The following is a 25,111-nucleotide window of genomic DNA, read 5'->3' as shown; positions in this document are numbered from 1 at the left end:
CTAAAACATCTCATGCCTCTCAGTTTGGGAGGCTGTAAACAATCACATATGGCCGGACGAACCTAAACAGGGGGGCTAGATAACCTTCAGAGGAGTCCGTAAGCTGAAACACTCTTGTCACGCCCAAGAATTTTTATTGCCTTGGAGCTGCACGTTTACTCCTTCTCCAAGAAAAATGGTTATAGAAAAAGCATAAAACAGACTCTGGTTTTGGGGTTAGATGCTCGGGAACAGGGGGTTTCCTGAGGCTTGATCAGGCCTTTGCGTATGCCAAGCCTCCTTCCTCATGACCTTTGCCATGGGTGGAGTTCCTCACGCTGGCTCCCGGCACCCAATGAACATAATTTTATTTTCTTTCTTCCATATTGTGAAAATAACTGATAATTAAGAATGAATTTTAGGGGTGGTCTGAAATGGCTGAATGGCATCACTGACTTGATGGATGAGAGTCTAGGTGAACTCTGGGAGTTGGTGATGGACAGGGAGGCCGGGCATGCTATGATTCATGGGGTCACAAAGAGTTGGAAATGACTGAGTGACTGAACTGAAATGAACTGAACTGAAGATGGTAGAGGAATAGGATGGGGAGACCACATCTCTCCTACAAATTGATAGAAAGATTATTTGAACACTGAGTAAATGACACAAAACAACTTGTGAATGCTGGTAGAGGACACCAGGCACACAGAAAGGCAGCCCATTGTCTTTGAAAGGATGTAGGACAAAATATAAAAGATAAAAAGAGAATCAAAAGAGTTAGGGATAGAGACCCTTCCCAGGGAGGGAGTCGTAAAAGAGAAGTTTCCAAACACCAGGAAACATTCTCATCAGTGGGTCTGTGGGGAGTTTTGCAATCTCAGAGGGCAAGATAACCAGCAATAAAACTAACTAACTAAATAAATAGATAAAACCCACAGATTATGTGCTTAATAGCAACTCCCAGCAGAGAAATAGCCCAGATGCTCACATCTGCCACCAGCAAGCAGGGGCTGAAGAGAGGCATGTGCTGTATTGCTTAGCATAAGGACCAGGCCTGAATGCCCTGAGGACATTCTGAGGGAGCTAATGTGAGAGATTGCAATTCAAACTGTGGGACAGCCAGAGATAGAGGGGGGAAAGAGAGAGAGAGAGAGAGAGAGAGAGAGAGAGAGAGAGAGAGGAGGGGGGCGGGGGAAGAACTTTCCTGTGAAAAGCTCTAACCTAAGGCACTGCTGGGCCCACTCACAGAACAAAGGACCGGGCAAATACCAGATGAGAACAAGCCTGCTGTGGACCAGCCCATCCCCCTCCAGAGGCAGAGAGGCAGGCAGGAGACAGCCAGAGCCAGAAAGGGGAAATTTCAGCCCCAGAGATGGCATCCTCTACCAAAGTGTGAGTAGCCTCCCCATACCAAATCAACTATTCCTGGGATCCTTGACGGTTGACATCCATTTGGAGGGTCACAGCCAAAGATCAGCTCTCCAGAGGAGACACACAGCACACCTGAGACAGCACTTCCACTGTGAACCCAGGAAAATGAATGGCCAAGAAGGGCGAGGTGATAAGATACACCACCACACCTGAGGAGAGTGTGCTCATCAAGTACCTGGTAGCCTGAACTGCTCAGACCCAGGAAGAGCACAAAACACAGGCCCAACAGTCTGTGCCTATGTAGAGTATCTGAGAACCTGAACCTGAGTGGCTTAGACCTGGGAAGTACACTCAACCAGGGCCCACTTGAGACAGTTCCCCTGCAGAGCAACTTGGAGCCTGAGCAGTGTAGACTGAGAAAACACACATACCATGTGCAGGAGCAAACCCATTGTGGCCAAGACACTTGTGGCCATTGTGGCCAATGCCAGTGATATTTATTTGCAGTGTTCCTCCCTCCACACAGAACAATTGAACAAGTGAGCCTAAATAACTGACCACCTTCACCCCTTTGTGTCAGGGCACAAATTAGACTGAAGAGATGTGCAAAAAGAAGAAGCCAAAATAAACAAAGGGGACCACTTTGGAAGTGACAGGTGCAACAGATTAAAACCCTGTAGTTACCTGCATTCCCAAACATGACACCCATGATGGATTCATGTCAATGTATGGCAAAACCAATACAGTATTGTAATGTAAAATAAAGTAAAATAAAAACTTAAAAAAAAAAAACAAAAACCTGTAGTTAGCACTGACTACATTGGAAGACGCCTATAGACCTTGAGAAGTATAAGCTGGAACAAGAAGCTATCTGAAACTGAACTGACCCTCAAAAGCTCCAGAGAAATTCAAAGATATATTTTTACTATTATCATTTTTTTTATTTTTAACTTTTAATTGTAAGTCCTTTATTACCACTTTATTTTTTTTGTTTTTATAACCTACTATTACTTTGCCAAAAGATCCTATTTTAAAAGCAAATTTCACATATTTAAAAAAATATTTGCAATTTTTTAAGGAATCTCCACACTGTTCTCCATAGTGGCTGTACTAGTTTCCATTCCCACCAACAGTGTAGGAGGGTTCCCTTTTCTCCACACCCTCTCCAGCATTTATTGCTTGCAGATTTTTGGATCGCAGCCATTCTGACTGGTGTGAAGTGGTACCTCATTGTGGTTTTGATTTGCATTTCTCTAATAACGAGTGATGTTGAGCATCTTTTCATGTGTTTGTTAGCCATCCATATGTCTTCTTTGGAGAAATGTCTATTTAGTTCTTTGGCCCATTTTTTGATTGGGTCATTTATTTTTCTGGAGTTGAGCTGCATAAGTTACTTGTATATTTTTGAGATTAGTTGTTTGTCAGTTGCTTCATTTGCTATTATTTTCTCCCATTCAGAAGGCTGTCTTTTCACCTTGCTTATATTTTCCTTTGTTGTGCACCGAGGAAACCAGAATTGAAAGAGACACATGTACCCCAATGTTCATCGCAGCACTGTTTATAATAGCCAGGACATGGAAACAACCTAGATGTCCATCAGCAGATGAATGGATAAGAAAGCTGTGGTACATATACACAATGGAGTATTACTCAGCCATTAAAAAGAATTCATTTGAATCAGTTCTGTTGAGATGGATGAAACTGGAGCCGATTATACAGAGTGAAGTAAGCCAGAAAGAAAAACACCGATACAGTATACTAACACATATATATGGAATTTAGGAAGATGGCAATGACGACCCTGTATGCAAGACAGGGAAAGAGACACAGATGTGTATAACGGACTTTTGGACTCAGAGGGAGAGGGAGAGGGTGGGATGATTTGGGAGAATGACATTCTAACATGTATACTATCATGTGAATTGAATCGCCAGTCTATGTCTGACGCAGGATGCAGCATGCTTGGGGCTGGTGCATGGGGATGACCCAGAAAGATGTTATGGGGAGGGAGGTGGGAGGGGGTTCATGTTTTGGAATGCATGTAAGAATTAAAGATTTTAAAATTAAAAAATATATATTTTTGTGACCTATTTTAATATTGTATTTTTGAGAGTCTAACCTCTATTCTAGGTTTTTAATCTTTGCTTTCTTGGTATTTGTTATCAATTTTGTACCTTTAAGAATCCAATCTTCAGTACCCATTTTTACTTAGAAGTGTGATTACTGGCTTGATTGCCTTCTCCCCCTTTTGAACCTCCTTTTTCTCCCCTAGTTCACCTCTATCTCTTCCCTCCCTGTTCTATTCTCTACCCAACTCTGAATTTCCTTCTGTATTCCGAGCTGTGGGGAACACTTCAGGAAATGATTACTGGCTAGGTTTGTCTGTCTCCTTTAGACCTCCCCCTTTTCTCCTGGTCACCTCTATTTCCTCCCTACCTCTTCTCTTTGTAACTCCGTGAATCGCTCTGTGTGTTCCAGGCCATGGAGAGCACATAGGGAATTTAATTACTGGCTAGCTTGCTCTCTCCCCTTTTCATTCCCCTCTTCTTCTCCTCTTCACCTCTCCCTCTTCTCTTCTCAGGTAACTCAGCAAACTTTCCTGGGTGTCCCTCACTGTGGAGTATCTTTTTTCCATTAACCTAGATGTTTTGTCATCAGTCTGTATGCATGGAGAAGTCTTGAGGCTACTGTAAGTATAAGACTGAAAACCAGAAGCAGGAGGTTTAAATCCAAAACCTGAGAACACAAGAGGCCTCAACTATAGGAGACATTAATCGATAAGATCACATCCAAAAGCCTCCACCAGTTCAGTTAACTTCAGGCACTAGGTTGTGACCAACTCCTTGCAAACCCATGAATTGCAGTACCCCAGGCATCCCTGTCCATCACCAACTCCCGGAGTTCACTCAAACTCATATCCATCAAGTCAGTGATGCCATCTAGCCATTTCATCCTCTGTTGTTCCCTTCTCCTCCTGCCCCCAATCCCTCCAAGCATCAGAGACTTTTCCAGTGAGATAACACTTTGCATCAGGTGGCCAAAGTACTGGAGTTTCAGCTTCAGCATCATTCCTTCCAAAGAAACCCCAGGGCTGATCTCCTTCAGAATGGACTGGTTGGATCTCTTTACAGGCCAAAGGATTCTCAAGAGTCTTCTCCAACACCACAGTTCAAAAGCATCAATTCTTCAGCGCTCAGCCTTCTTCACAGTCCAACTCTCACATTCATACTTGACCACTGGAAAAACCATACCCTTGACTAGATGGACCTTTATTGGCAGAGTAATGTCTCTGCTTTTGAATATGCTATCTAGGTTGGTCATAATTTTCTTCCAAGGAGTATGTGTCTTTTAATTTCATGCCAGGCTCATAAGGTTTCTGTCTTTATTATGCCTGTCTTTTCATGAAATATTCCCTTTGTATCTCTAGTTTTCTTGAAGAGATCTCTAGTCATTCCCATTCTATTGTTTTCATCTATTCCTTTCCTTTAATCAAATTCCTTATGATTATAGAATGGAAATATCATATGGTTTTGAGGGTTAGATCTCACACACAGAGTAATAGACAATCTATAACCTAATGAATCTATGGAGAATTCAAACGATGTACAGGAAGGGGTGATCAAAACCATCCATGAGATCAGTTAGTTCAGTTCAGTCACTTAGTTGTGTCCGACTCTTTGCGACCCCATGAATTGCAGCAGGCCAGACCTCACTGTCCATCATGAATTTCTGGAGTTTACTCAAAGTCATGTCCATCGACTCGGTGATGCCATCCAGCCATCTCATCCTCTGTCGTCCCCTTCACCTCCTGCCCCCAATCCCTTTCAGCATCAGATCTTTTCCAATGAGTCAACTATCCACAAGTTTCAGCTTAAGCATCAGCCCTTCCAATGAAAACCCAGGACTGACCTCATTTAGGATGGACTGGCTGAATCTCCTTGCAGTCCAAGGGACTCACAAAACTCTTCTAAAACACCATAGTTCAAAAGCATCCATCCTGTGGCACTCAGCTTTCCTCACAGTCCAACTCTCACAGCCATATATGACCACTGGAAAGAACATAGCCTTAACTAGACGGAACTTTATTGGCAAAATAATGTCTCTGTTTTTTAATATGCTATCTAGGATAGTCATAACTTTCTTTCCAAGGGGTTAGTGTCTTTTAACTTCATGGCTGCAATCACAATCTGCAGTGATTTTGGAACCCCCCAAAATAAATTCTGACACAGTTTCCACTGTTTCCCCATCTATTTCCCACGAAGTGAAGGGACTGGATGCCATGATCTTAGTTTTGTGAATGTTGGGCTTTAAACCAACATTTCCACTCTCCTCTTTCACTTTCATCAAGAGGCTTTTTAGTTCCTCTTCACTTTCTGCCATAAGGGTGGTGTCATCTGCATATCTGAGGTTATTGATATTTCTCCCAGAAATCTTGATTCCGGCTTGTACTCTTTCCAGTCCAGCATTTCTCATGATGTACTTACATATAAGGTACATAAACAGGGAGACAAGATACATCTTGACATACTTTTTTTCCTATTTGGAACAAGTCTATTTTTCCATGTCCAGTTCTAACTGTTGTTTCCTGACCTGCATATAAGTTTCTCAAAAGGCAGTCAGGTGGTCTGGTATGCATATCTCTTTCAGAACTTTTCCTCAGTTTGTTGTGATCCACAGAATCAAAGGCTTTGGTATAGTTGATAAAGCAGAAATATATGTATTTCTGGAACTCTCTTGCTTTTTTGGTGATCCAGTAGATGTTGTCAATTTGATCTCTGGTTCCTCTGCCTTTTCTAAAACCAGCTTGAACATCTGGAATTTCACGGTTCTCGTATTGCTGAAGCCTGGCTTGGAGAACATTACTTTACTAGTGTGTGAGATGAGTGCTATTGTGCAGTATTTTGAGTATTCCTTGGCAATTACTTTATTTGAGGTTGAGGTGAAAACAGACCTTTTCCAGTCCTGTGGCCACTGCTGAGTTTTCCAAATTTGTTGACATATCGAGTGCAGCACTTTCACAGCATCATCTTTCAAGATTTGAAATAGCTCAACTGGAATTCCATCACCTCCACTAGCTTTGTTTGTAGTGATGCTTTCTAAGGCCCACTTGACTTCACATTCCAGTATGTCTGGCTATGGGTGAGTGTGAGTGATCTCAGCATCGTGACTATCTGGGTCATGAAGATCTTTCGTTTTACAGTTCTTGAGTGTATTCTTGCAACCTCTTCTGAATATATTCTGCTTCTGTTAGGTCTCTACAATTTCTGTCCTTTATTGAGCCCATATTTGTATAAAATGTTCCCTTGGTATCTGTAATTTTCTTGAAGAGATCTCTAGTCTTTCCCATTCTGTTTTTCTCTATTTCTTTGGATTGATTGGTGAGGAACACTTTCTTATCGCTCCTTGTTATTCTTTGGAACTCTGCATTCAGATGCTTATATCTTTCCTTCTGCCCTTTGCTTTTCTCTTCATTCTATTTATAGGTATTTGTACAGCCTCCTGAGACAGCCATTGTGTTATTTTGCATTTCTTTTCAGAGGGGATGGTCTTGATCCCTGTCTTTTCTACAGTGTCTTGAACCTCCGTCCATAGTTCATCAGACACTCTATCAGATCTAGTCCCTTAAATATATTTCTCAGTTTCACTGTAAAATGATAAAGGATTAGGTTTATGTCATATCTGAATGGTATAGTGGTTTTCCCTTCTTTCTTGTATTTCAGTCTGAATTTGGCAATAATGAGTGCATGAACTGAGCAATTTTCAGCTTCCAGTCATGTTTCTGCTGACTGTATAGAGCTTCTCCATCTTTGGCTGCAAATAATACAATCAATCTAACTTTGGTGTTCATCATCTGGTGATGTCCATGTGCAGAGCCTTCTCTTGTGTTGTTGGAAGAGGGTGTTTGCTATGACCAGTGTATTCTCTTGGCCAAAATCTATTAGCCATTGTCCTGCTTCATTCCTTACTCCAATGCCAAATTTGCCTGTTACCACAGGTGTTTCTTGACTTCCTACTTTTGCATGCCAGTCCTGTAAAATGAAATGTACATCTTTTTTTGTTCTAGACGATCTTTTAGGTCTTCATAGAAACATTTAACTTCAGCTTCTTGAGCATTATTTGTTGGGAGATAGGCTTGGATTACCATGATATTGAATGGTTTCCCTCAGAAATGAACAGAGATCATTCTGTCGTTTTTGAGATTGCATCCAAGTTTCACATTTCAGACTCTTTTGTTGGCCATGATGGCTACTGCATTTCTTCTAAGGGATTCCTTAAATTCACCCTTTTCAGGCCATTTTAGCTCACTTATTTCTAGAATGTCAATGTTCACTCTTGTCATCTCCTGTTTGACCACTTCAAGGAGTACATCAAGTCTGTATATGGTCACCCTGCTTATTTAACTTACATGTAAAGCACATCCTGAGAAACACTGGGCTGGAAGCAGCACAAGCTGGAATCAGGATTGCTGGGAGAAATATCAATAACCTCAGATATGCAGATGACACCACTCTTATGGCAGAAAGTGAAGAGGAACTAAAAAGCCTCTTGATGAAAGTGAAAGAGAATAGTGAAAGTGTTGGCTTAAAGCTCAACATTCAGAAAACGAAGATAATGGCATCTGGTCCCATCACTTCATGGGAAATAGATGGGAAACAGTGGAAACAGTGTCAGACTTTATTTTTTGGGACCCCAGAATCAATGCAGATTGTGATTGCAGTCCGGAAGTTAAAAGATGCTTACTCCTTGGAAGGAAATGTATGACCAACCTAGATAGCATATTCAAAAGCAGAGACATTACTTTGCCAGCAAAGGTCCATCTAGTTACAGCTATGGTCTTTCCAGTGGTCATATATGGATGTGAAAGTTGCACTGTGAAGAAAGCTAAGTGCTGAAGGATTGATGCTTTTGCACTGTGGTGTTGGGGAAGACTCTTGAGAGTCCCTTGTACTGCATGGAGATATAACCAGGCCATTCTGAAGGAGATCAGCCCTGGGTTTTCATTGGAAGGACTGATGCTTAAGCTCAAACTCTAATCCTTTGGCCACCTCATGTGAAGAGTTGACACGTTGGAAAAGACTTATGTTAGGAGGGTTTGTGGGCAGGAGGAGAGGGGACAACAGAGGATGAGATGGCTTCATGACATCACCAACTAGATGGACATAAGTTTGAGTAAACTCCAGAAGTTCATGATGGACAGGAAGGCCTGACCTGCTGCAATTCATGGAGTTGCAAAGAGTCAGACACGACTGAGTTACTGAATTGAACTGAACTCAATTTGCCCTGATTCATGGACCTAACATTCCAGGTTTCTACACAATGTTGCTCTTTACAGCATTGGACCTTGCTTCTATCACCAGTCATATGCACAGCTGGGTATTGTTTTTGGTTTTGCCCAATCCCTTCTCTCTTTCTCGAGTTATTTCTCCACTGATCTCCAGTAGCATATTGGGTGCTTACCGACCTGGAGTGTTCCTCTCTCAGTATCCTATCATTTCGCCTTTTCTTACTGTTTGTTGGGTTTTCAAGGTAAGAATACTGAAGTGGTTTGTGATTCCCTCTCCAGTGGGCCACTTTCTGTCACACCTCTCCACCATGACCTGTCCTCCTTGGATGGCCCTACACTGCATGGCTTAGTTTCATTGAGTTAGACAAGGCTGTGGTCCTTGTGATCAGATTGGCTAGATTTTTTTTTTTATTATGCATTTAATGTGTCTGCCCACTAATGCCCTCTCCCAACACCTACCATCTTACTTGGGTTGCAATGGGCAAGTTTCGTGATTCAAGCTTAGTAGTGGCAGGCCATATACACAACAGCACAAATTCAATAGTAGTGGACTGTATACTACATTGTACTTGCAGTGCATGGCTCTAAATCACAGGCACAATAGTGGCAGCAAGGTGCTCCAGAATTGAAGCTCAGAATTGCGGTACCCGTGCTGTACCTCGATAGTGAGGAGACACATATTTCAGAGTGCAATTTCAGTATTGCAGCACACGTAGTTTGAAATGAGGTCTTAGGGATGGTGAAAGCATGTTGGACAGTATATGCTCAATAGTAGTGGCATGGCAGTTCCAAAGCATAGGCAAAATCGGTTGTGATATATATGCTTAGGTGTGTGGGCTGACTAGAGTTATAAAGGTTGCTCTAGAGTACAAACTAATTACCTGTCTGTGGTACTGTGCTCAAATATCATGTTCATTAGAAGCAGGACATATGCTCCATGTCCAAGCTCAGTTATTGCTCTAGGCATAATTTAGATTGTGGTCTTTGTACATAAGACTTAGAACATTGATTAGAAGTGATGTACATGTGATAAAAACATCTGAGCTCATTAGTACTGAGACACGCATTTTAGAGGGCAAGCTCAGCAGTTTTGTCACATCTACACAAATGTTCAGGTTATGAAGGCAGGATTTTTGCTTTGGAATACAAGCCAGATGTACACTGGAGGAATGCAGCAGACAACATGCTATGTCACTGTAGTATGATGCTAAATGTCACAGGCACAGTAGTTGTAAAACATAAATTCCAGTGCACAATCTCAGTAACTGTGGCATGCTTGCTCTGGAACAAAGGATCTGGATTGACCAGATGCATATAATTTAGCATGTGCTCAGTAGTGGTAGATAATGTGCTACAAGGTGCCAGATCACAAGTTGCAACAAGAGTGAAATAAAGTGTGGTACAGTAGCAGCAAGTAACATGGTTTAGATGCAAACTGAGATGTTGTGGAACACATGTTACACAGGGTGATCTAGTAGTTTTGAGGCATGCCTGGTGTACACAATTGGTTCAATGGTACTCAGAGATGTTATAGAAGGCAGGCTCAATATTGGCAAGATGCCTGCCTTAGAGTACATGCTAGTAGTGGCAGAATACTAACCTGATATTTCAAGCTCAGTAATTGTAATGTTCATACTTTTAAGTGCAAGGTGAGTAGTCATGGGACATGTTATCCACAGTCCAAGTTCAGTAATTGTTTCATGTGATTTCTGGATTTTAGTCTCAGTAGTGGTGGCATATATACCCCACAGTGCAAGAGTAACTGCAGCTAGTGACCATACACACAGGATCACAAGTGGAAGCACATATGCTTAGAGTGCATACTTAGTAATGAGTGATAAGTTCTCCAGAGTACAAAGTCAGTAACTTTGGCACACCTACTATAGACTACCATTTCACAATAGTGGGATATATGCTCCACAGTGAAAACTCAGTAGTTGCAGCACCTGTGTTCTCGAGCACAATCTCACTAGTGACAGAATATGTGCTCCTGATTGCCATAAAATTAGTCATCAGTGCATAGTCTAGTGTGTGGGCTGATTAGTTACAGTACACTTACTTAGGGTGAAGCTCAGTTGTGATGAGTGCTAAAGAATGAAGGTCAATAGTTGTAGCATGTGTATTTAAGAGACAGGGCTTAGCAGAATTGAGAATCCTGCTCCAAGGTGAAAAACAGTACTTGTCACACACATAATCTAGAGGGAAGGCTCATTTGTGGCATGACAGTTACAGTGCACAGACTCCATTGTGGCAGTAGGTGTGCTACAAATCATGGCTTCAGACATGATCCTGAGAACAAACTCAGTAATGGCAGTACAGCTGACCTAAAATTAGTCTGCGTGATAGTGAGACCCATGCTGTAGAAGTCAAGGACAGCATTTGGCATATGCTTGTTTTAAAGCACAGGCCCAGTAGTTGTGGAATATCTGCTATAGAATGTAAGTCCAGTAGTAAAAAGATACATGTTCAGAAAGCAACTGAGCAGTTTTAGCCATCCTGCTGTAAAGCATGTGCTGTGTAGTGGTGCTAAGTGTGCTCTCGAATGCAGGTCCAGTAGTGACTGGATTCATCTTCCCACATTTTAGGTTAACTGGTTTCAGACAGACTACTCTAAAATGCAAGCACGCTAGTACCAGGGTATCTTCTCCAGATCACAAGCTCAGTAGTTTTACCACTAGAACTCAGACTCTGTAGTGGTGGGATGAAGGCTCCAGAGTGTCATCCCACTCATTGTGACACATATGCACTGGAGCACTGGCACAAGGTTAGTCAGAAGTGTGCTCTAGAATGAAAGCTTAGGAGATGCAGCACGTGTTCTCTATATCATAATTTAGCTCAGTAATTGAAGATGTCTCATATAGATCATGAATCTGTTGTTAATGGCCTATGTACTAAAAGGTTGGTCCTGTTATGATGAGACACATGCTGAAGAGTACTCTAGCACACACCTGTTGCAATAAATGAACTTGTAATCAGGCAAAATTGTGTTGGCTAGGGATTTCCAAGCATAGAAAAATAGACTACAAAGGTCAGGCTTTTTTTTTTCCTTCCCTTCGCTACACAAAAATTAAAACAAGCTTTCTTTTAAAATTCTATGTTGCCGTGATGACATCTGGTTCCACCTGAAACTAACTTTTCTAAAATATAGAAATTTTTTTAAGCTATGTTGATGAGCTATGTATTTACCTTAGAATCTTCTTTCTTCAAGTCAGCTCTGCCTAAGACTCAGAACACATAATGGCTCAGCAAATCAGTATCTTTTACTCACAGATATGTTCTCTTAAACTATGTTAATGAACTCAGTATTTGCTTGGAAATATGACTTTCTTTGAAATTCATGTCAGTTTTTTTATGGCCCAGGATGACTAACATTCTGCCAACGCTATCTTAAAATGCATGTTCTGGGTGAGGTGCGTGGTACCACTCCCTCAGTTTTGAAGCATTTCTTTTCTCTAATTACTTGCTATAATTATTATTATTTTCTATAATTACTTGCTAAAAAACTAGCAAGGGGGCACTGTTTTCTGACCCCTTCTGATGTCTATGTCAGAAACTTTCTCTGTCTCTTTGACAATTTAGTAAAACTTCATTATACAAAAGTTCTGAGAGATCAAGCCTCATTACTGGCCCCAGATTGAATTCCTATCTTTCAGAGGCCAAGAATCCTAGCATCATTCATTGCTCATAGCAGCAACCTTTCATTTGGGTACTTCAGAATTTGAGTTTCCAAGTTGTGGGAAAAACATTTCAGAGTGAAAGTTCAGATGATTTTTCATGTCTACCAAAATCACAGGTTTAGGAGAGACAGGACTTATCCTTTGGAATACAAGCAAGTAGCCACTAGAGGAATACTTCAGACAACAATGTTGTATCACGGTGCTTAAGGTCACAGGCATACTAATTGCAGAACAAAAGTTCCAGATTGAAAATTCAGTAGCAGCAGCATTCCTGTTGCACAGGGTACTTAGGGGCCAGATGCATACGCATGAGCATGCACTTAGTAGTGGTGGTTAATGTGCTCCAGAATGCCAACTCATTAGTTGCAATAAAAGTACCATAGTCTGAGATTCAGTGGCTACAAGAAACATGATTCAGAGTGCAACTGCATAATTTTGTGGCACAGGCTGCAGAGGGTGGGCTCAGTAGTTCTGATGAATGCATGCTGTTCACTTGGGCTCAGTAGTACTCAGAGATGCTATAGAAATCAAGCTTAGTATTGGTATAATGCCTGCTATAGAGCCTGCTCAGTAGTGGCAGAACTTGAGCCTCATATGCAAGTTGAGGGAGTACAAGTTGAGTAGTGGTGGGACATTTGCTCCATGTTTCAAGTTCAGAAGTTGGAGAATGTGTTTCTTAGAGCTCAGTTTCAGCAGTGGTGGAACACATGCTCCAGAGTGCAAAAACAGTTATTGCAGATGCTTTATCTAGACATATGGTCAAAAGTGGCAGCACATGTGTTTAGCATTCAGATTTCCATAATAGGTTCTCCAGAGTACAAGGTAGTAGCTTGGACACGTCTGCTCTAGACTACTATTTCATTAGTGGTGGAATGTGTTGTTCCTAGTGGAAACTCAGTAGTTGCAGCATCTGTGCTCCAGAGCACAGTCTCAGTAGTTGCAGGATATGTGTTCCTGAGTCTAACAACAGTGGCTATGAATGCATACTCTAGTGAATGGGCTGAGTAGTTGCAGTACAGTTGCTTGCTGTGAAACTCACTCACGGTGTGACATGTGCTCCAGTGTGTATCTCAGTAAAGGTAGCATGTATATGTTAGTGCCAGGAGTCAGTAGTGGTGAGATGAATGATGCAGAGTGAAAATCAATACTCGTAGCACACATAGTTTGCAGTTGGGGTTTACTTCCCATGTCATCATAGCTATTAGAGCACAGCGTCCATGTGGCAGTAGATGTGGTATTTGATGTGGGTTCAGGCATGCTCTGGCAAGCTCAGTGATTACAGCAGAGTTGATCTAAAGCAGGGTTTTAGCGTTTGCAAGACACAGGCTCCAGAAGTCAAGGAAAGTATTTGAGGTATGCCAGTTTTATAGCACAGGCTCAATACTTGTGGAACATTTGTTGTAGAATGCAAGTTCAATATAAAAAATCCCATGTTTCAGAATGCAACTTAGGAGTTTTAGCCGTTCTGCTGTAGTGCATGGGCTACACAGTTGTGGGACCTTGCTCTAGAATTCAGGCTCAGTAGTGGCTGGATATATCTTTCCATGAACCAATTGGATGTTTTCAGACAGCCTGCTCTAAAGTGCAAGCACAATAGTAGCAGGAAGGGTGCTGTGCTACATACTGCAAGTTAAGTATTTTCAGGACTTGTACTTGAATTTAGATTCAGTAGTTTTCAGACACAGGTCCAGAGTGCCATCCCACTAGCTTGCCATGTCTGCTCTAGACCACAGGCTTGCTAGTGATGGAGATATTCTGTAGAATGCAAGCTCAGGAAATGTAGCACATGTTTTTAAAGCACTAGCTCAGCACTTGAAGCATTCCTGAGGTGGTCCCAAGATGATAGACAAATAATAAAGGAAGACCATAAATATATTAAAAGATCATCTGCATTGGGAGCAACTTCCACAAAACAACTTCTGAATGCTGACTGAGGAACCTAGATATACAGGAAGGCACATCAATATCTTCCTAATGAAGCAGTACAAAAGATAAACACAAAAAAGAGACAAAGAATTGACAGATGGAGACTCATCCTGTGGAGGGAAACATGAAGGAAGAGTAGCTTCCACACAATAGGAAACCCTCTCTCAGACAAGTCAGTGGAGAACTTTGGATTGTCAGAGGGCAGGGTAACTGAAGAGGGGGAAAATCATCACATAATTTGCACTAAAATGGAATTACCAGTGAAGAAACTGCTCACACTCTTGTTTCCCAGAACCAAATGTGAGATGGTTACAGAGATGTTGGCAACATCATGAGTCCTTAGAGTTAGGACCAGATTAAAAGCCCTGAGTACACTCTGAGGGGACTGCTGTGACATAGCACCCAAAACTTTGGGAAGACCAGAGAGACAAGGAAAAACAAAGGACTTTTTTTTTTTTTCAAGGAAAGCTTTAAAGCCACTCTGTGTTCCCTGGGACACTTATGAAACAAAGGGTTACATCCTAGTGAATGCCAAAGCAGAGAAAGCCAGATGCTTTTAGGTCCACTGTGAAGCCTGAGAGGCAGGTGTGGCAGCCAGAGGTAGAAAGTGAGGACCCATGGTAATCTAGGCCCCAGAGATGTCATCTAAATCTAAGCGTGATCTGGCTGCCAGTTACAAACCACTTCTTTCGGACATCCTGGACTGTTCACATCCGCCAGGAGTGTTACAGCCTCCAACCAAACCTCCTGAGATCCACAGCCCACCTGGGACTGTTCTACTCCAGGGAATACCCTGGAACTTAAGTGGCTTAGACCTAGGATGTTGATGAGACATATGGCCAATCTGGAACTGTGTCCTCCCAGCATCCCTGTGAGACTGAGAGGCTTAGACCTAGAAAGTGAAATAGATACTCATATCAATTGAAACACAATTGCAAATAAGGACCATTATAAGATACAAAGAAGAACCCTACATAATGATCAAGGGATAAATCAAAAAATAAGATATAACAATTATAAATACATATGCACCCAATACAGAAGCATCTAAATATATAAGGAAAATATTAACAACTCATAAAAGAAAATTGACAATAACACAATAATAGTGACAGATTTTAAATACCCACACACACCAATCAACAGATCATTCAGATGGAAAATCAAACCGAACACCTAAATTTACATCCAAAACAAATAGAAAAAGAATCAGATATACTCACAAAAAAACTAGTATAGGTAGAAAGAAATGAAGGGGATTACAGAAAAATCAATAAAACTAAAAATATTTATTTGAGTAGAGAAACAAAATGGAAAAATCCTGAATGAGACACTTCAATAAAAAAAAAGGGAGGTGGAGGGGAGAAGACTCAAATCAATAAAATTAGAAATGGAAATGGAGAAATTATAACAAACAACTCAGAAATAACAATCATAGGAGAATATAATGGGGGTGATCCTAAGATGGCAGAGGGATAGGATGGGGAGACCACTGTCTCCCCCTAAATTCGTCAAAAGATCACTTGAATGCTGAGGATCCCCTGCAAAACAACTTCTAAACACTGGCAGAGAACATCAGGCACCCAGAAAGGCAGCCCAATCTCTTCAGAATAAGGTGGGACAAAATATAAAAGACAAAAACAGAGACAAAAGATTTATGGATGGAGCCTTGTTTTGGGGAGGCAGTCATGAACAAGGAGAAGTTTCCAAACAGCAGGAAACCCTCTCATATGCATGTCTGTGGAGAGTTTTGGAATCTCGGAGGGTAACATAACAAGGAGTGGGGTGAAGCTCACAGAATATGCACCTAACTGTAATGACTAGCAGAGGAGTATGTCAGGACCCCTTGATTACCTTTGTGAAAACTACCAATAGTTTTCTAGTTTTCTGACAGGACATTGAAGTGGTGCCAATCTTCTGTTGATTTTCCTTATTTCACTTAGTTTAAAAGTATTAGGCACTTTGATAATTATTATCAAAGAGAAGTGGCCAGAATGCTTGTTTCTGCTATCCGTGAGAGGAGGCTGGGCAAGGAGGCATGGGCTGCATCATCGGTCCTTAGTGTAAAGACTGGGTTGAATCCCCTGAGGACAATCTGAGGAAACTAACAAGAAATAGCAATCTAAACTGTGGGATTGCCAGAGAGACAAAAAAGAAGAATACTTTTCCCACTAAAGTCTCTAATCCCTGGCACAATCACAGAACAAAGGATTGAGGAAATGCTAAAGGAGACTAAGCCAGCTGCCTGACATACAGGGACCTCCCTCCTCAAAGATAGAGTGGCAGTAGAGTGACAGCCAAAGCCGGAAGGCAAGGGGCTGCTGCACTGTTGACCCCAAAGACCGCATCTTCCACCAACTTTTGAACAGGTTCCCAATTGCTAACCATGTTTTCCTGGGATCCTGGATTGTTTGACATCAGACGGGAATGCCACAGCCTGATATCCGCTCCCCAGAGGAGACACATGACCCACTTGGGACTGTGTCCTCTCAGTGCACCTGGGAAAGTGAGCAGCTGGACCAGGCATGTGAATAAGAGGCATGGACAGTGCACTCATAGAGCACCCTGTCACCTGAGCTCCTCAAACCTGGGAAGGGCACAAAATGAACAGCCCATCTGGATCTGGACCCCCTACAGAGCACCTGAGAACCTGAGAGACATAGTCCTGGGAACTTCATGAAAATCAGGGCCCACTTGACGGTGACCATGCAGAGCACCCTGGAGGCTGAGCAGTACAGATCTGGGAAGTACACTCCACTTGGGCTCTGGCAAACCCAGGGTGGGCCATCCACTGTGAGCACTCCCCATACATGCCAGTGGTATTTGATGTGTCCCTCCCTTCCCAAAACACAACTGAACAAGTGAACCTAAGTAAGTGGTCACCTTCACTGTAAGGTAAGGGAGTTAGAGGAGGCAAAGTTCAGAAAAAGAAGAAGACTGGCACTTTACAGGAACAGATCACCTTTAATGAGGTGAGAAGGGGCAGCAGTCAGACTAGCAAGCTGCCACACTTACCCACGAAAACAATAAGTATATATAGGCATGCATGTGGAAAGCACAAGCCAGAACAAGAAACTATCTGACACTGAACTGACTTCACGCTGCCCATAACAGTTCCAAAGAAATTACCAGATAAATTTTTACTATAATCACTTTTTAATTTACCAAAAAAGTTAGTTCCTTACTATTCCTTTTCTTAAATTTATTTTAATTAGTGACTACTTACTTCACAATATAGTGGTGGCTTTTGCCATATATCTACATGAATTGCCAAGCGTGTACATGTCTCCCACCATCCTGAAAGAAATAAACTTTGTTTACTGCAAAATTTGTAGAAGGAAATAAATCATAAAAGTCCTAGCAGAAATTAATGAAAAAGAAAAGAAGGTGACTGTTTCAAAAATCACAAAGACTTCAAGTTGGTTCTTTGAAATGATAAATAAAATAGACAATAATTATCCAGAATCACTAAGCAAAAAATGGGGAAAACATCAAATCAATAAATTACAATTGAAAATGGAGAAATCACAACAAAAAAAAACACAGAAATATAAAAAAAATCATAAGAGACTACTATGAGCAATTATATGCCAATAAAATTGACAGGTTGGAAAAAATGGAGAAATTCTTAGAAAAGTATAATTTTCCAAAACTGAACCAGGAATACACAGAAAATCTTAACAGACCCATCACAAGCATATAAATCAAAGCTGTAATAAAAAAAAAAAAACTTCCAACTAATAAAAGTCCAGGACCAAATGGCTTCACAGCTGAATTTTGTCAAAAATCTAAAGAAGAACTAACAGGTATCCTGGGTATACTCTTCCAGAAAACTACAGAGAAAGATTAACTCTCAAACTCATTTTACAAGGCCTCCTTCACTGTAATACCAAAGCCAGACAAAGATGTCACAGAAATAGGAAATTATAGGACAATATCACTGATGAATATAAATGCTAAAATCCTCAACAAAATTTCAGCAAACAGAAGGCAACAACATATTTACAAGATCAGACACCATGGCCAACTGGGCTTTATCCCAGGGATGCAAGGATTTTTCAACATCACAAATTATCAATGTGATACAACATATTAACTAATTGAAGGATTAAAAACCATATAACTATCTCAAAGGAGGCAAGCAAGCCTTTGACAAAATTCAGCATCCACTTGTGACATAAAAATCTTCCAGGAAACAGGAAGAGTAGGAACATAAAAGGCATATACAACAACCCCACAGCAAACATTTTTCTCAATAGTGAAAAATTGAAAGTTTTTCCTCTAAAAACAGTAACAAGACAAGGGTGTCCACTCAGTTTTGGAAGTCCTTATCACAGCCAACAGAGAAGAAAAATAAAGGAATAAAAGGAATACAGATTGGAAAAGAAGAAGCAAAGCTCTTACAGTTTCCCTCAGACGTGATTCATTACATAGAAAACCCTAAAGATACCACCAGAAAATAACTGGAGCTAATCATTTAATATCTCAATGTTTCAGGATATAAAATTAATACAGATAAAACCCTTGCATTGATATATATACAATGAGAAAAGAGAAAACATATATATTTTTTAATTTATTTATTTTAAATGGAGGCTAATTACAATATTGCAGTGGTTTTTGGCATACATTGATATTAGTCAGCCATGGGTGTACATGTGCTCCCCAACCTGAGCCACCTCTCTCACCTCCCGCCCAACCCCATCCCTCTTCGTCATCCGAGTGCACCATCCCTGAGCGAGCACCCTTTCTCATGCATTGAACCTGGACTGGTTATCTGTTTAACATATGATAATATGCATGTTTCAATGCTATTTTCTCAAACCATCCCACACTCATAGAAGGTCTGAGGGCCTTCTCCCACAGAGTCCAAAAAATTGTTCTCTAAATTTGTGTCTCTTTCTGTCTCACATATAGAGTTATCCTTCAGTTTAGTTCAGTCGCTCTGTTATTTTCGACTCTTTGAGACCCCATGTATCACAGCATGCCAAGCATCCCTGTCCATCATCAACTCCCAGAGTTCACTCAGAACTCATGTCCATCGAATCAGTGATGCCATCCAGCCATCTCATCCTCTGTCGTCCCCTTCTTCTCCTGCCCCCTATCTCTCCCAGCATCAGAGTCTTTTCCAATGAGTCGACACTTCTCATGAGCTGGCCAAAGTACTGCAGTTTCAACTTCAGCATCATTCCCTCCAAATAAATCCAAGGGCTGATCTCCTTCAGAATGGACTGGTTGGATCTCTCTGCAGTCCAACGGACTCTCAAGAGTCTTCTCCAACACCGCAGTGCAAAAGCATCAATTCCTCAGCACTCAGCTTGCTTCACAGTACAACTCTCACATCCGTATATGAACATTGGAAAAACCATATCCTTGACTAGATGGAAATTTGTTGGCAAAGTAATGTCTTTGCTTTTGAATAACCTATCTAGGTTGGTCATAACTTTTCTTCCAAGGAGTAAGCGTCTTTTAATTTCATGACTGCAGTCACCATCTGCAGTGATTTTGGAGGCCAAAAAATTAAGTCTGACACTGTTTCCACTGTTTCCCCATCTATTTCCCAGGAAATGATGGGACCAGATGCCATGATTTTCGTTTTCTGAATGTAGAGCTTTAAGCCAACTTTTTCACTCTCCTATTTCACTTTCATCAAAAGACTTTTTAGTTCCTCTTCACTTTCTGCCATAAGAGTGGGGTCATCTGCATATCTGAGGTTATTGATATTTTCCCCAGCAATCCTGATTCCAGCTTGTGCTTCTTCCAGCCAAGAGTTTCTCATGATGTACTCTGCATATAAGTTAAATAAGCAGGGTGAAAATTTACCGCCTTGATGTACTCCTTTTCCTATTTGGAACCAGTCTGTTGTTCCATGTCCAGTTCTAACTGGCTTCCTGACCTGCATATAGCTTTCTCAAGAGGCAGGTCAGGTGTTCTGATATTCCCATCTCTTTCAGAACACAGTTAAAGGCTTTGGCATAGTCAATAAAGCAGAAATTGATGTTTTTTCTTGCTTTTTCCATGATCCAGCGGATGTTAGCAATTTGATTTCTGGTTTCTCTGTCTTTTTCTAAAACCAGCTTGAACATCAGGAAGTTCATGGTTCATGTATTGCTGTAGCATGGCTTAGAAAATTTTGAGCATCACTTTACTAGCATGTGAGATGAGTGCAATTGTGCGGTAGTTTGAGCATTCTTTGGCATTGTCTTTCTTTGGAATCGGAATGAAAATTGACCTCTTCCAGTCCTGTGGCCACTGCTAAGTTTTCCAAATTTGCTGGCATATTGAGTCCAGCATTTTCACAGCATCATCTTTCGGGATTTGAAATATCTCAACTGGATTCCATCATCTCCACTAGCTTTGTTCAGAGTGATACCTTCTAAGGCCCACTTGATTTCACATTCCAGGATGTGAAGCATCAATACAAACAAAGCTAGTGGAGATATGGAACTCCAGTTGAGCAATTTTAAATCCTAAAAGATAGTGATGTGATAGTGCTGAGCTCAATACGCCAGCAAATTTGGAAAATCCAGTAGTGGCAACAGGAATGGAAAAGATCAGTTGTTCCAGTATATGTATTTTAGTCCTTGTTCTCTGTAGCAGTGAAATGTGTCCCACAAAGAGGCAGACAAGACTGAAGCAATCCTATGCAAATATTTGCAAGATTTTTTTTTTCTTTTTAACCTGTGGCAGCATTTACCCAGTGAGAATTAACTGTGAAGGTGGAGCAGCTGCTTGGCTTTCAGGGACCTTGATGGTATCAAGTGTGCAGGGTGCAGCGGCACAGACTGACTAAACCACAGGAGTTATGGCCCTATCAGAGTCTTTTTTTGAGCTCCTTGTAGCTGGTGATCAGAAGTCCTCTTTGGCCAGTCTTTCTCCATAGTTCCACCCATTTAGGCACTTAGAAATCTTCCTAGCCTGGGATCCTTCTCTATTGTTCAATGTGTCAGCACATAGACAGACCTCCATGGCTGGGGTCCTACTCTGTAGATCAGTGAATCTGGCACTTAAAGGCACATCCTGAGTGGGGTTCTACTCTAGTTTGGTGCATCAGGCACTTAAAGGAGCACCCTGGGAGGTGTCCTGCTCTGAATTTCAGTGTGTTCAGCATTTGATGGGTCAGCCTCAATATTGTAGTAACTGCTAGTGCTAGCATGTGGGGAGAGAGAGGCTATGGTGATTACTCCACCCCCTACATGTGACTCGGTGTTATTGCCTTGCTTCCATGGCTGCCTGGCTTTCCTCCATAGGCATATCCTACCACAGTCTTCTTCCTCACACCCCCGTCTCCATTTCTCTACAGTAAAGAGCAGCCCACACTTAGGAATTGCTCCAGAATCCCTAAACTCCAGCTCCCACCCACTGTGCTTTTCAGGGGAAACATGTCCTTGTCTGGGGTATGTACGGCTGCAGCAAGGACTCTCTGATTCTCATTGCATCTAGGTTTCCACAGATCAGCTGTTTCAATGTCAGCTTTAAATATATCTGTTCTATGATTCAGACAATTTCCCCGATGTGGGATTGGACCCTTGTTTCAGTTCCTTCACTCACTCAGAGCAAATCCAGCCCTACTAACACTCCTGGTTTGTTTCTTTTCTTTTTTTTTTTTCTTTTTTTTCCCCGCAGTTCTTTCATCCTACTGAGTTTTGCATGGCACTATATATTCTTTTCCACTGGTTAGGTACTACTGTCTGCTTTCAGCTGATGTTCTGATTACTCTTCTGTGTTTGAAGGTGTATTCCTGATGTATCCAGAGAGATGTACTCCACATCCACCTACAGCTCCACCATCTGGTTCTCTCATCTCACGAGAGTTTTAGAGTACATAATCTACAGTGGTAGTAGTTGTGATATAAAATGTGAGTTCAGACATACTCTTGAGGGCAACCTCAGTGATTTTAGCACAGCTGATCTAAAGCATAGATTTAGTGTTGGCCAGACACATGCTTCAAATGTTAAGAAAATTATTTATGATGTGCCAATTCTAGAGCACAAGATCAGTGATTGTGTAACATTTACTGTAGAATGCAAGTTCAGTTGCAGAAAGAGATATGCTTCACGATGCAACTGAGCAGTTTTAGACATCTTGTGGTAGAGTACATGCTCAATAGTGGTAGGAACTGTGCTCTAGTGTGCATTCAGTAGTGGCTGGATGCATGCTGCCATTGCCAATAGGATGGCTTCAGACAGCCTGCTCTAAAGTGCAAGCACACTAGTGGCAGAAAGTGTGCTCCAGAATGCAAGCTAAGCAGTTTCAGTACTTCCAGGCTAGAGCTCAGACACAGTAGTGATGTATGCAGGCTCCAAAGTGCCATCCTAATATCTGTGTCACGTCTGCTCTAGAGCACAGTCTTAGCAGTGGTAGGGAAAGTCCTCAAAAGCACAATCTCAGGAGATGAAGCACATGTTCTCTAAACCAAAGATTCAGTATTTGAAGCATGCCTGCTCTAGATCATGGGTCTGTATTAACAGGGGTATGTGTAAAGTGTGTTTCACTGTTGAGAGGCATGCTGAAGAGCTAAGCTCAGCAGATGCAGCATGCCTGCTCTACATGTGCTTCAGAGTGTTGTCTCAGGAGTTGCAATGCACTTACTCAAGAGTGCAGACCCAGTAATTGAGGGACATGTTCTCTTGAAGGAAGGGTTTTATTTTTGGTTGCATATCCAGAGATCAAATTCAGAAAATGTGATTCACCTGCTCTGCCACACAAGCTCAGTAGTGGGAAGACAAGTCATCAACAGTGCAAGCACAAGGGTTGTGGCGTATGTGTATTGTGACACATGATCAATTGAAGCAGGAAATATGAAGTATAGACCAGGTCTGTAGTGGGGGCACATCATCCATAGATGTACCTGTTGGTACACTACTCACAGCTTGCACAGTCTAGAGTGCTGGATGACTAGCAGCATAATGGCTGGTGTAAAATACCCCTGCAGTAATTTTTTCATGCACCTTTTAGAGCAATACCACAAGGAAATGACTTTAATGCTTCAGAATTCTAGGACCTAGTGGTCACACAATTGATCTAGAATGACGGTTCACTCATGGGTAGGATATGTGTTTTACAGTGCAGCCTCCTGGAATAGGTCCTCCAGAGTGCAACCTCAGTAGTTGGGACATCTGCTCTAGAGTACAGGAAGAAAAGTGGGGAAAATATGCAACAGAGGGCAAGCCAAGTCATTGGCAATTTTCAGCTGCAGAGTGTAGGCTCACTAATTTAAGCACATAGGCCATGGAGCAAGATTAGTAGTAGTGGAACTCATGCTCTATAAGGCAGGCTCAGTAGTGATAAAGCAGTGCAACAGGAGAGTGAAAAGCTGGTTTAAAACTCAACATTCAAAAATAAAGATCATGGCTTCTGGTCCCATGATTTCATGGCAAGCAGATGGGGAAACAATGGAAATGGTGAGAGACTTTATTTTCTGGGCTCCAATAACACTGTAGATGGTGGCTGCTGTATAAAATTAAAAGATACTTGCTTCTTGGAAGAAAAGCTATGACCAACCTAGACAGCATACTTAAAAACATTACTTTGCCAAAAACAGTCTTTCTAGTCCAAGCTACATTTTTCCCAGTAGTCATGTATGGATGTGAGAGTTGGACTGTACAGAAAGCTGAGCCCTGAAAACTTGATGCTTTTGAGTGTGGTGTTGGAGAAGACTCTTGAGAGTCCCTTGGACAACAAGGGAATAAAATCAGTCAGTAAGAGATTCAGTCCTGAATATTTATTGGAAGGACTGATGCTAAAGCTGAAGCTACAATACTTTGGCTACATGATGCAAAGAACTGACTCTTGCAAATGACCCCAGTGTTGGAGAAGATTAAAGGCAGGAGGAGAAGCAGATGAGAGAGGATGAGATTGAGTCCATCACCGACTCAAGGGAGATGAGTTTGAGCAAGCTATGGAAGTTGATGTTAGACAGAGGAGCCCAGTGTGCCACAGTCCTTAGGGTTACAAATAGTTGGACATAACTGAGTAACTGAACTGAATTTGTGTTGGGATAGAGAGTCGATTCCTAGTCAGACTGATAAGAAGTCTTGGCTCCCCAAAGAGGAGAAGGGCGTCTGGATTCTTGAGGAGGAAATAATGTTCTGGAATTCTCAAGGAGGAGAAAAGGGCAAACATGTTTGTTTGCTCATTGTTTGTTTTTCTCTATATTACTTAGTTTTAGTCACATAATTTTTTTTTCCCTTTAAACCTGGAACTGATGTTTACCCAGCAAACAACTCAGTTTAAACTCTGTAATTGGGATTATATAGCAACAATGTATCATGCTTGAGGACAGTTTGTCCTTCCTGAAAACCTTCTGACTAATCCTAATATTTTGGAAGGTATATTATGGGAGTTGGTCTGGTAGGATCTTTCTATTGTTAAATTCTAATCCCGTTATCCTAAAATATAATTTATGGGAGTAAGTCTAGCAAAATATTCACAAACTTGAGACATTATTTATTTATTTGAGCCAAAGATCATTTCAAAGTTTATTGTTTTTATTCAACCTAACCAACAACAATCTTCACACTATGTCTTTTGGAAAATAAAACCTAAAATTTTATTTTTTAAAAAATTTTAATGTATTTATTTTAATTGGAGGCTAATTACTTTACAATATTGTATTGGATTTGCCCTACATCAACATGAATCTGTCACGGGTGCACATGTGTTACCCATCCTGAACCCCCTCCCACCTCCCTTCCCGTACCATTCCTCTGGGTCATCCCAGTGCACCAGCCCCAAGCATCCTGTATCCTGCATCAAACCTGGACTGGCGATTCATTTTGTTATATGATATTACACACGTTTCCATGACATTTTCCCAAATCATCCCACCTTCTCCCTTTCCCACAAAGTCCAAAAGACCTTCTATACATCT

This window comes from Ovis canadensis, chromosome Y, assembly GCF_042477335.2.
Source record: "Ovis canadensis isolate MfBH-ARS-UI-01 breed Bighorn chromosome Y, ARS-UI_OviCan_v2, whole genome shotgun sequence".
Classification (NCBI taxonomy): Eukaryota; Metazoa; Chordata; class Mammalia; order Artiodactyla; family Bovidae; genus Ovis; species Ovis canadensis.
This window is presented reverse-complemented; position numbering follows the sequence as displayed.